The 12947-nt window shown below is 39.2% G+C and overlaps 1 protein-coding gene across 3 annotated transcripts in view; it reads right to left on the bottom strand.

Annotated features, from left to right (window-relative positions):
- sox5 (SRY-box transcription factor 5) overlaps window positions 1-12947 on the bottom strand; it is an 824881-nt gene that overhangs the window by 592244 nt on the left and 219690 nt on the right. For all 3 annotated transcript variants that reach the window (XM_062983191.1, XM_062983193.1, XM_062983192.1), the window contains exon 3: window positions 9098-9177. The gene's annotated coding sequence lies outside the window, so the exon portion shown is untranslated. The remainder of the gene's footprint in view (window positions 1-9097; window positions 9178-12947) is intronic.

Raw genomic sequence — 12947 nt, 5'->3', positions numbered from 1 at the left:
CCCTTCATCATTCGAAGACTTTGTTGTTGGAAGGAGGCTTACACATGGTGGACCCTTGAATTATGGTTTCAGGACCCCTGTGGATACCAAAATCCATGGGCTCAAGCCCCCTTATATACAATGGCATAGTAAAATGGTGTATCTTACATAAAATGGGAAAAGCAAGGCTTGCTTTTTGGATATTCATTCATTTATTTATTTTAGAATAGTTTGAATCTATGGATACAGAAGGCCAACTATGTTACAACAAGTATAAAAGGATTTCCAACCAATAAAGCAGCCCAAAGGCAAATTAACTACAAAGAAATGCTTTAAAAATAATAGCTGGTTTAGATTTCTTGAATGTGAGCATTTCAAATTTGTTCCTCTCTCTTTTCCTTACTGAATTTTATCATTGCCTTGCCTTCCCATCTGAAATAGAGCCCCTGCCATTAAAAGGGCAGATTTATTCTTATTTGGATATTTACATTTGGAAATCAGAAAAGTTACAATTTTTAACTATAACACCTAGAGTCATCCAGCTTGCATTTACAGTAATTTACAAAGTAAGATGTGGAAGTCATAAAGTTCACTGTCTGGATTTCAGACAGACGGAGAAAAAGATTCTTCTAAGAATAAGGAAGCCCATATTTGAATGTGTGGGGAGCAGAATAAGAAATAGTGAAGGATTTTTTCCTTCCATGGCCAAAGAGTAAGCTGATCTCTCAAACTGAATGGATAGACATTTAAAAATATATATCAGAAGTTATTAAAAATATGAAGGATCATCCTCTAAGCAGGCAAAGATTTGCCGGAGGGAAAAGGGACAGAAACAGCCTGACCTTAACTTCAAAGGAAATAACAGCGTAACTTATATATAAAATTAGCTCACTAGTCATTTGAATGGAAAGTGAGATTATCACCAACAGGACTGTAATATTCAAGTTAAGGCAAAAGTTATTCCAAGTTTCTTTGCAGGGTGGGAAAGATGAGGAAGAAGCTATGTTAACAATTCACTATATTTTTGATGTTTCAGACATAATCTAGACTTGGCGATTTTACTTTTTGGACCACATATCCCACAATCCTCCAGACATCACACCCACTGGACATACAGGGTGTTGTTGGAGCTCTAGCCCCAAAAGTAACATTTTAAAGGTCTGGGAAGTGGTTTCTTTCTTTCATATAGTACAAATGAGCTACATGTATTTAGAGAAACATTGGTCTGAAATTCAAGAGTAATAAAGGCAGCATTGGATGCTGGCCTGACTTTACTTTACTATCTGTTTCATCATAATCATGTTGCAGACAATCCCCTAAGGATAAGATAGGAAGCACCGTCTTCTCTCTATCTTCAGATAGCATATTTTAAAAGTAATTAATTAAAGCAAAGGGAATTAGTCATATATTTTCAACTACAGTACATCCTCTGAATAAATGCAACATGCATAAACATTGAGTGACCCAATAGCCATTGATTGATGGATATAATCCAATTGGGACTAACCATAGGATTGATGCTACTGTTTCCTGCCTTCCTTCTAGAACTGCACCTAGCAACTTGTGGTTGAACTGCAATTCAATCCTGGCCAGCAAAGACAATGGCGAAGAAACATCGAAGCTAAAATTCAGCAATATCTGGTGGGTTACATATTTTCCATCCATGCACTATGGGATGGTCATTTTTAAACCAGGGTTATGCAGTTTCTGCAGGGAATGTTGCTATTATCCATTAACTTTGCCCATCTCCTCCCTGCCAGTCCAATCATGGAAAATATTTAATTTGTAGATTTATAAACAAAAGCACTAATGGCTTTAAAGAAAAGGACTGTATGTGATTCTTCAAAACACTGTGTTACTGCAATGAGTCACGTGTAAGATGTTAGAAGTCATCACATCATAGACAATCACTTGTACACGAGTATGATTGTCGTCCAAGGGTAGTGTCTTGGTGGTAGGTCTATAAGTGACCGTGAAGACCTATTCTGGATCCACATGGTCTTTCACAGTGAGGAAATAGATTTCCAGATGGAGGGTGGTCACAGTAAGGGTTTGCTTGATGCACCTTCCTCTTGGCACATTTCTTCCTTTCGCTCTGTATTTGTGCCTCATCAAAATTCATAGCACTATTGGTCACAGCTGAATGCTCAATTGTCAGGGTTTCCTTGCTCTCAGTGCTTAAGCCCATCCTTAAAAGGTAAAGGTTTCCACTGACGTTAAGTCCAGTCATGTCTGACTCTGGGGGTTGGTGCTCATCTCCATTTCTAAGCCAAAGAGCTAGAGTTGTCCGTAGACACCTCCAAGGTCATGTGGCCATAGGCATGACTGCATGGAGCGCCGTTACCTTCCCGCCGGAGCGGTACCTATTGATCTACTCACATTTGCATGTTTTCGAACTGCTAGGTTGGCAGGAGCTGGAGCTAACAGCAGGCACTCAAGTCGCTCCCGGGATTTGAACCTGGGACCTTTCGGTCTGCAAGTTCAGCAGCTCAGCGCTTTAACGCACTTCGCTGCCGGAGCTCCACCAAGCCCATCTTTACATCTCCTTTTATTGTTACACTACATTCCATTTTCCATTCTTGAGGTCATAATAAAGTAACTACTTTGGGCAATGGTGACTGGAAATTCAGACAATGTGGCCAGACCAGCAAAGTTGATGGTGGAGAATCATCATTTGAATGGTGGTGGTCTTTGCCGCTTCCAGAATGCTGACATTTATCAGTCTATCTTCCCGAGACATTTTCAGGAATTTTTTTGAAGGTAACACTGATGGAATCTTTCAAGAAGTCAAGAGTGATATTTGTAGATGGTCCATGTTTTGCAGGTGTACAACAGAGTTGGAAGGGCAATACCTTTACAAACAAGCATCTTGTTATCCTTACAAATGTCCCAATCCTTGAATCCTCTCTGCTTCATTCAAAATAATGCTGCACTGTCAGGGCTCAGATGATGTTCTATTTCAGTGTCAATGTTGACTTTCGTGGAGAGGAGGCTGCCTATGTAGCAGAAATGGTCAATATTTTGCAGCATCACACCAATAAGCTGTATTGCTGACATTGCAGAAGGATTGGTTGGTGCCTGCTGGTAGAGCACTTTGGTTTTCTCAATGTTCAGTGAGAGGCCAAGCTTTTCATATACTTCTGCAAAGGTGCTCAAAGTAGCTCGTAGGTCTTCCTCTGAATGAGTACATACTATATTATCATCAGCATCATGGATTTCTATAAAAGAAGTTATATTACCTTGAAGAATTGCTGCTGTCATTTCACCATGGAGGAGTTGCAGGATGTTGACAAATTCAACGGGGCATCCAATTTTCAAGAGGATGGTCAAGGGAAGTAGACATTGCTTGGAAAATGAGTAGCAACATCTATTTCCATTTGACTCTGAAAGAGGTAAGCTTCACATTATGAAAAGAGCTGAGATTCTATTAGGGTTGTTGTATGTTTTCTGGGCTGTATTAGTATTAGATTCTATTAGTATGTGAATTTAAAATTTTAAATCACTGGTTATTTGTTGACAATGCAGATGTAACAACTAAAACTCATTAACCTGTCAAAACCCCAAGTACATCTACCTCCTGACCAAAAGTGAAGAAATACCCTTATGTTTTTGTTCTTTTGTGCCTTTGATTCATTTCAAGCTTATGGAAACCCTAAGGGTGAACCTATCTTGGTGGTTTCTTGGCAAGATTTTTTTAAAGGGGGAAATTTGCCTCTGTTTTCCTCTATGTCTGAGAAAGTGTGACTTCCCCAAAGTCACCCAGTGGGTTTGCATGGTTGAATGGGAATTCAAACCAGGGTCATGATCCAATGCTCAAATGATTGCACCATACTGGTTTTAAGCTTCCTACACTACGACTCATATTGTAACATAAGAATAACAGATCTCCACAAATATATGTAGAGGATAATATATGTAGTTCTTCAGTTTATGAGGATGAGGACTCTCAGCACCTGAAAGGAATTGGGCTTTCTTGTGGTCCAAATTGGGACTTCTGGGGGTGGGTTTCTGCCTCTGGATCAATACAGAGGAGAGGCAGCAGGGTCCACAAGTGTGTGCAGATGAAAAACCAAATACTAGGCTAGTCTACCTGAGAAAAGAAAAGGAGCAAAATATTTGTTCTTGTAAAAGCAAACGTGGATTAACCATTATGCAAAATATGCTATAGCATCGGCCCAGCCATATGGTAAGCCCTTGGGTAAGGCTTAAAGCAGCTATGGATAAAACTATCATCCGCCAGGCACCAGCTGTTTCTGATCCTCACAACAGCTTCTTGACACAGAGTGTTCAGCGGTGGTAATCCTCTACTTTTGATGCAACAAGCATTGATACAGCTCCACTACAGATTTCTAGTATAGAAGCCAGCACATTTTTTTTAAAAAAAATCACTGATACATAGTAGTTGCCCAACAAATTCAGAACAATACAGCACAAAACCAGATTCACTTTCTCACATACAGACATATACAAATGAATGTTAATATTACTGTATTAATCCTGCTGATTTCTAAAGTTTAAGATATTCTAAACCATTTTGAAAGAAAGGGAAGGAATTGAGTCAACACCTGGGAAAACAAGGGGCTCATCTACACAGGTATTATAATCTATATTCATTCTACAGTTTGCTTCTGGTGTTCCTGTACTTCCAGTAGTTTTAGCCTCTTGTTAGAAACTCTGGGGCAACCCTGTGGCTTTAAGACAGTATGAGTAGCAGATTCAAGTCCAATTTGGAGTGGTTCACTGTCCATACATACCACAGTCACTGTTCCCTTTCACCTACAGCTAAGAACTCACAGGGAATGGCACCTTTCTTTGACAATATTCAAATTTTATGTTAGTAATGGCCAACTAAGCTATTTTGGCACCGGAGGCAGAATATTCCACAAGTTGTGGTCTTCTTCTTCATTCACTCAGTTGCTTCCGACTCTTCATGAACCCATGGACTAGCCCACGTCAGAGCTCCCTGTTGGCCATGGCCACCCCCAGCTCCTTCAAGGTCAAGCCAGTCACTTCAAGGATACCATCCATCCATCTCGCCCTTGGTCGGCCTCTCTTCCTTTTTCCTTCCAAGTTGTGGTAGTACCACCAAAATAATTACCAATTGTAGACTAGGTTGATACTGTTGATACCATTTCTTAATATTCACAATTGGCTGCCCCTCTCTGCCTTCTAGTAGAACTTTAGAACTTAACCTGCTCCTAATTTTGGTCAGTCAAGTCCAGAACTGTCCCGCAGATATAGTTAGATGTTAATTTCCAGAATTCTTCATTACTGCCTATCCCAGCTAAGACTGATGGATGATGTAATTGTTCAAGCATTTTGTTCACTAGATAGGGAGACAGAGAGATAGGTGATGATAGATAGATATAATCTGGTATTTTTACATGTTTTAAAAATTGATCTTACTGTTGAGCTTTATCACTTAGCCATAAGTCAAAATGACTAAACTATTGTACTTTGCACCAATCACAAGAAGACATGGCCCACTGGAAAAAGCATGACCCACGAGAAAAGGCAATCATACTTGGTAAGGTAGAAGGTAGTAGGCAAAGAGGAAGACCACACTACGAATGGAAAGACTCAGTCAAAGAAGTCATGGTCTTGAGTCTTGGTGGTCTCTCATTCATAGATCACCATACATTGATGTTGACATGACAGCTGTTAACAACAACCACAGTCAGTCCATCTTTCCCTCATTAATGTGTGTGTGTGTGTTTAGGAGTCCCCGGTGGAACCGCGGGTTAAACTGCTGAGCTGCTGAACTTGCTGACCAAAAGGTTGGCAGTTCAAATCCGGGGAGCGGAGTGAGCGCCTGCTGTTAGCCCCAGCTTCTGCCAACCTAGCAGTATGAAATCATGCAAAATGTGAGTAGATCAATAGGTACCGCTCCGGTGGGAAGATAATGGCGCTCCATGCAGTCATGTTGGCCACATGACCTTGGAGGTGTCTATGGACAACGCCGGCTCTTCGGCTTGGAAATGGAGATGAGCATCAACCCCCAGAGACTAGACTTAATGTCAAGGGAAAACCTTTACCTATATGATTATCTGGAAAGATGAGAAAACAAGTGGGATACACTTGTTGGAAGGCAAAATTGCCATACAATTCTATGATTGAAGTAATTGCCAGGTAACTTTCTCATCTGGAAGAATCACAGTAGTTAAATTCCAGTTCACATCCTGTATTTATCACAGATATCATTGCCTCTTAGAATCCCTATGATTTTGTTTGTCAAACAGGTTACTACTAAATTATGACAATTTTACATGTTCTGTACATGGATTTGCTACATCACAGACATATTTTCAACTACAGTTCACATCCTTAGATGGAGTCCACATTGGGCGGTAGAATAGAGGTGACATGTAGATGACAGAATGAAAACAAGGAATGGAGGGGGGATAAAAGAGTTTATCTTATCTAGGATAAATTGTTCTTCCCTTTAATCACTTCATTAAAAAAGAGAGAAAGAATTCAGTCTTTTGTCTTGCTGATGAAAAAGAAACAGAACCTCTTTCTGCCACGGAGGTCAAAACCCCTGGAGAGAAAACCCTTTTTTATGTCATTAAAAAATAAACTACTGTCTCTGCTTAATACTACAAAGAAACAAATTAGAAACTAAATTGCCGATGTGCAGGATTATATGAAAATTATACACATTTGAAAGTATTCTCATCACTTTGGGCACGCAGACAGTGTCACAAACAGAAATTATGGGTGGAAATTATTCTGGAAAATGCTAAGGTTTCAATTATCACGGGGAAATTACTTGCATGGAGTTTTTAAATATTGCCCCCATTTTTCAGAAAGGTGTGTTGCTATAGCCTGGCTTACAGAAAATAAAACAATCCCTATAAGAGAAGCCACTAGAAAAGACACACATGGTCCTTAAAAATGAACATTTTAATTATCGAGTTTGGAAAAGTTACTTTTGGGGTTAGAACTCCCAGAATCCTAGAAATGTAACTTTTTGATGTTCTATTTCTAGTCTCTGTTATCATGATTAAGGCTACAATTCTACATTTGTCTAATTCAGTGGTTCTCAACCTGTGGGTCCCCAGGTGTTTTGACCTACAACTCCCAGAAATCCCAGCCAGATTACCAGCTGTTAGGATTTCTGGGAGTTAAAGGTCAAAACATCTGGGGACCCACAGTTAAGAACCACTGGTCTATTTGGAGTCAGACTCTGGGGAAGCTGGGTCATGTTCAGAGAAAGCAACCAAGATGATCAAAGCTATGAAAACCAAACCTTATGAGGAACAGCTGAACATCTTTTGTAATCCTGCAAGGCAGGGGCTGGATTGGGTGGCCTTTGTGGTTCCTTCCATTTGTATGATTCTATGAGCCACTGAATGAAATGGAGCTAACTATCAAGTAGACCAACAGAAGAGTCAACAATAAGTGTAGTTAACAAGCACAGATTAAGCTTTTTTGGATGTCCAGACACATTACCCTTACTTCCCTTACTTTACCTCTTGTAGCAGTAGTGAACGACATTCCCCACCTTTCCCTTCATTCTTCATGAGATAAGCATTTTTTTACAGCAAGGATGACGCTTTTTTAGCTTCTGAGCCTTTGGGAGCCACATGAATGGTCGACCCACTACTCCAAAGAGATCAGAAATCCACTTCTGGTTTTGACTTTTAAAAAGAGTATTTTAATATTATGTCAAGGTGGCTTAGCAGTCTACTTAAAAGGTGAAAAAATGTTTCTCCATTCATACTTTTTCTGTTGGACAGAAATTGATTTTCAAGGGACCTGAGCAGCTTTCAGGCCACAGGAAGAACCTTGACAGGTTGTGTGTGGCCCCAAGTTCACACTTTGTCCACCTAAATGTACAGGAATGCAAGGCAAATCTATTTCCAATTGCCATGGCAAGAGAATCCTCCTCCTTATATACATAATTGTCTAAAAGTGATCCACTATCAGCTGAAGAAAGGGCATTCAGGTAGAGGCAAGACAAGTATTACCAGCGATCTATTGTGGTGAGGACTACAGGGTAGAACTTGGTAAGATAACTACAAAAGTGTCCTTGAAGCAGTGCATGGCTCACAGGAAATCTTTTAAGTATGTTAGATACTGGAAATTAACAAGCAGCAGGTTGCAAAGACATTGCTGTTCCCGTGACTGTGTGCATAGAGATCTGAATGAGGTAGCACATGCTTACCATCACATGCATTCTTCCATTGTCTTGTGAAACTGTTTTCCTCCCACATAGCAATCAAATGAGTTCCTACTTTGGGTGACCCACATGCCCAAATTGTGCAAATTGTTACTAAATAACAGAAACAAGTCATCTACACATTAAAATTATTTCTATTTTATCATTCTGGAGGGCAAACATGTAGGGTCCACAAGCTATATTTTGACTGGTCCTTATTATTATTAATAATAATAACAACAACTACTACTACTACTTTATTTTTATATCCCGCCACCATCTCCCCTAAGGGACTCGGGGCAGCTTATAAGCAGGACCAAGCCCAGCACAACAAAGTTTACAAACTAAAAACATATTTAAAACATAATAAACATATACAATATGAAAAACAGCAGAGTATAAAAACAAACATTAAAATTAATCAAAACAAACCTTATTTAATGGCAAAAGAAGACATAGATCCAAAGTTTCGCCAAAGTGATCAAAGAGGAGCCAAGACAGTTCTACCTTAACCATCATTATTCATGTTTTTTTTTTAAAAAAAAAGAATTAAAAAATGTAACATTAAGAAAGGTTGCAATAAATAATATTATCAGTCAGGACATAATCTCAGTAAAACCTCTGCATTCTCTCTGTCAAATGAAGAAAATGCTGGTATGTAAAACCTGAAGAATTGATCCAAACCTGAGATCCTTCACAACGACCCTAGCTCACTTTTTTCCAAAATTTCTATTCCACAGCAATTCAAAATTAGAAAGACTAAGTCTTCACATTTGTCTTCACCTCTACTACTAGGTGATAAACCATTTTCAGTGTTTTTCATAGCAATATGGAATTTGAAATGTCTGGGTCACCTCCTTAGAGAGGTGGTGTCCTGATATGAATTTCCCTAGAAGGCTCCAGTCTTTTTAGTTGGAAGCAAAAAGTGACAAATAACTTCATGTAGAAATGACTTACCTATTGCGTTTCCCAGCTTTGCTGCTCTTTCTTAACCACTCCACCAGTTCAGTCTTCTAGATCTGCCTTTGCTTCTGATGCTGAAGAAGAAACAGAAGGGAATAGTTATGAACTGAATTGTCACCCTTCTGATATGGCATGGAAATGTTCATTTTGACTACAACTCTCAGATATTCCTCTGATTGAGGGTTTCTAGGAACTGTAGCCAACAATAAAGAACTTCACATATCTTCTATGCTACAAACTTTTCTGCACATGAGCCACATGGTTCACTTCTTTATTTGTTTGGAATAGTTGAGGAACCATTTCAGAAATTTCCTCTCACAATTATCTCATGGTAACTCCAATTCTTAGAATGACAACTTTAAGATCCAAATATGTTGTATTGTAACCCAAAACCCACAAATATTAATTGTTGATGGTGTTGTCATTGTCGTCCTCCTCCTCCTCCTCCTCCTCCTCCTCATCACCATCATCATCATCATCATGTTCCTCCTCCCAAAGATTCAGACTACAATACAATTAAAAGCATAGGTAAAGGTTTTCCCCTGATGTTAAGTCCAGTCGTGACCGACTCTGGGGGTTGGTGCTCATCTCAATTTCTAAGCTGAAGAGCCAGCATTGTCCGTAGACACCTCCAAGGTCATGTGGCCAGCATGACTGCATGGAGCGCCATTACCATCCTGCCAGAGTGGTACCTATTGATCTACTCACATTTGCATGTTTTCGAACTGCTAGGTTGGCAGGAGCTGGGGCTAACAGCGGGCGCTCATTCCACTCCTGGGATTTGAACCTGGGACCTTTCAGTCTGCAAGTTCAGCAGCTCAGCGCTTTAACACACTGCGCCACCACCAGGGGCCCCAATTAAAAGCATACAAAAAGTAAATATTAAAATAGAATGAAATTCATTAAAATACGAAAACAGTAGTTATTCGAGTAAAAAGAATAAAATGCTAGGTCATCTACACTTGGAGAAACTGAAAAGGAACAAAGATGGATGCTGGAAAACTGACAATTCTGTTTTCTAAAGTGTGTAGATTGCCATGCTTTTTGGGCATATAAGAAAGGAAACATACACTATATTTGAAAATGGGAGGAAATATTAATGGGGAATACTCTCTGTTTCAAGCATTTGCTCATGAGCCAATTTAACTTTTAGCCAATTAAATCATCAAAATGAGAATACATTCCAAGACTTTTAACTTTAGCTCACATTCTATTACATTGATATATTTCTTTAAATATTTATCTGACCCTCTATCCACAGACCTCAGGTAGTATATAATAAAATCTGTCTAACATTTGAAACACTGTGCATGTTTAAAATCATGTTTTAAAGGTTTTAAAAATGATTGAATTATTTGACAAGTTTTAAAAATGGGTTAAAAGAACATAAAGAAGTTTTATAATAAACTTTTCCTCATTCCTTTTCCCACACTTGAAAACAAACAGAATAGTTAATGTTCTGGGATGAGAGAGAATGAATTGGAGCTGTTTGTGGGAAGAAAACAAACCAAAAGAAAACCCAAAATAGACAGATAGATATACAAAGAGGACTTATTTCCATGTATTAGCAGATGGCGGATTTTTTACAAAAATCTCCTCCTCTTCTACAGATTTTCAAGGATGACTGAGAAACCACCAAAGAGTTAAATCCATAACTGTTTATATACTACAAACCATGCAATTTTTTCCTCCTCTGGGATGAACAATTGAGACTTTCTTTATACTTTGCTTGTAGGCACGTCATGAGTTTTGTGGATGACAGGGTGAAACTAGCAGCTCCTTTTCAACAGTTTCAGGCTTTCATAAACAAAAAGGAGACACATCTTCTTTTCTTTTCTTAAAAAGTACTTCTTTGTTGCTATTACTGTCATTGTATGTCTTATATTTTTCTTCTATAGAATGGAATATATATTTAAATTCTAAGGAAGTCAGCAGCACCTTTCATTCATTACCATGAACAGGGAGGAGGAGATGAGGTGCGATCATCAGAACTTTGAAATGTTTTTTTTGTGTGTGCCATAACTCATAGATTCTCCAAATTATAGTTAAAAAAGGAACATTTCGAAGCTCTGCCAATCACACACATGGTTTCTTCTTCAGATGTCCACACATTCAGCTTAACAAGCAGATCTTACACATCTGCAACTGCGTTCAGCTACCTGCGGAAACATGTGCCATTGCCTTGCACAGAAACACTTAACACATTAAAATATAGTCAGCTGTCCAAATTTTCTGGAGTTAAGGTCACACATGAAATTGGAGAAGAGCATGTAAAAAAATTACTATTTTTAATCATAGAGAACATTTCTGGAGGAATTCCACTATGACTTCCACTGGAAGCTGATCATAGCATCGCATTGGAGGACCTAAAGCAGTGGTTCTCAACCTGTGGGTCCTCAGATGTTTTGGCCTTCAACTCCCAGAAACCTTAACAGCTGGTAAACTGGCTGGGATTTCTGGGAGTTGTAGGCCAAAACACCTGGGGATCCACAGGTTGAGAACCACTAACCAAGAGACTCCTAAAAACATAGAAATCTCTATGTTCTCCAACATGACTAAAGGAAGTTAACCATGCCATTTTTTTTGCTCTGTCTTTAGTAGCAAAGCCTCTTAAGTTCACTTCAATACTGCCAAATGGTTGGAAAGTTTGGAAAGAGAAGTTTGCCTCAATGTGCCATTTTCATTTTGAACTTGGACATTTCAAATGAACAAAGAAGTGTATGAGCATACTGGTTACTAATGGCATAAGAAACCTTACCTCTACATGAAGGAAGACATTTGCATATTAGTCTTCTAAGGGAATTTCTACCTGGTAGATTCCAGTTTCCCCAAAAATGATCTAAATGTCTATTTAAGTGCTCTACCCCATACCTGGTGAGACAATTCAAGATCTAGGGAGTAGTAATACATTCAATTACATTATTATTAATTGCTATTCCATCAGCTATGGTTTATGGTGACCCTATGGATGCAAGATCTCAAAGGCTCCATCTATACTGCCATATACTGCAGCTTCAAACCACATTATACAGGCAGTGTAGAGGGGGCCCAAGACATCCAGCCATGAGAAGAATTGCTCTGGTCCTGAAAAAATATGGCAAACCTATGAACAAGAAACCTCCAAGTCCAAGTCTGTTCAGGCCTTGAAGATTGAAGGCTGAGGATTCCTTTTTTGAATCTATCATCCTGTAATGTGGCCTTCCTTTTTTATTGCCATCACCCTTTCGAAGCATTATTTACTTTTCCAATGGATTATATTGGATTATATTGGAAAAGTAAATACTTTTTCCAATGGATTATATAGAGCCCCTGATGGCACAGGACCCTTGTGCCGGCAGGACTGATGACTTGAAGGTTGGGTTGCTGACCTGAAGGATGCTAGTTCGAATCCAACCCGGGGAGAGTGGATGAGCTCTCTCTATCAGCTCCAGCTCCATGCGGGGACATGAGAGAAGCCTCCCACAAGGATGGTAAAAACATCAAAACATCCAGGCATCCCCTGGGTAACGTTCTTGAAGACAGCCAATTCTCTCATGCCAGAAGCGACTTGCAGTTTCTCAAGTCTCCCCTGACATAACAAAATGGATTATATTTCCTCATGACAAAGTACAACCCTCTTAACCTCTGGATTTGTATCCATGGATTCATTGGTCCTCATATGACCAAATATGTCCTTTCTACACATTTTCTAAGTCCTCCCGAACAACTGTACAGTATTTGTGGGCCAGATTTCCATCATCTCAATAGGATTTCATGTATCCGTGTGAAACATCCTCTGCAGAGACAGGGATTGTGCTGTATATTGAAGGTAAATAATCTCAGTATAGTTATTTTGGCTTTTAGG

The sequence above is a fragment of the Anolis carolinensis genome, chromosome 5 (assembly GCF_035594765.1).
Source record: "Anolis carolinensis isolate JA03-04 chromosome 5, rAnoCar3.1.pri, whole genome shotgun sequence".
Lineage (NCBI taxonomy): Eukaryota > Metazoa > Chordata > Lepidosauria > Squamata > Dactyloidae > Anolis > Anolis carolinensis.
Note: the sequence above shows the minus strand (reverse complement) of the source record. Positions and strands in the feature narration are given on the sequence as shown.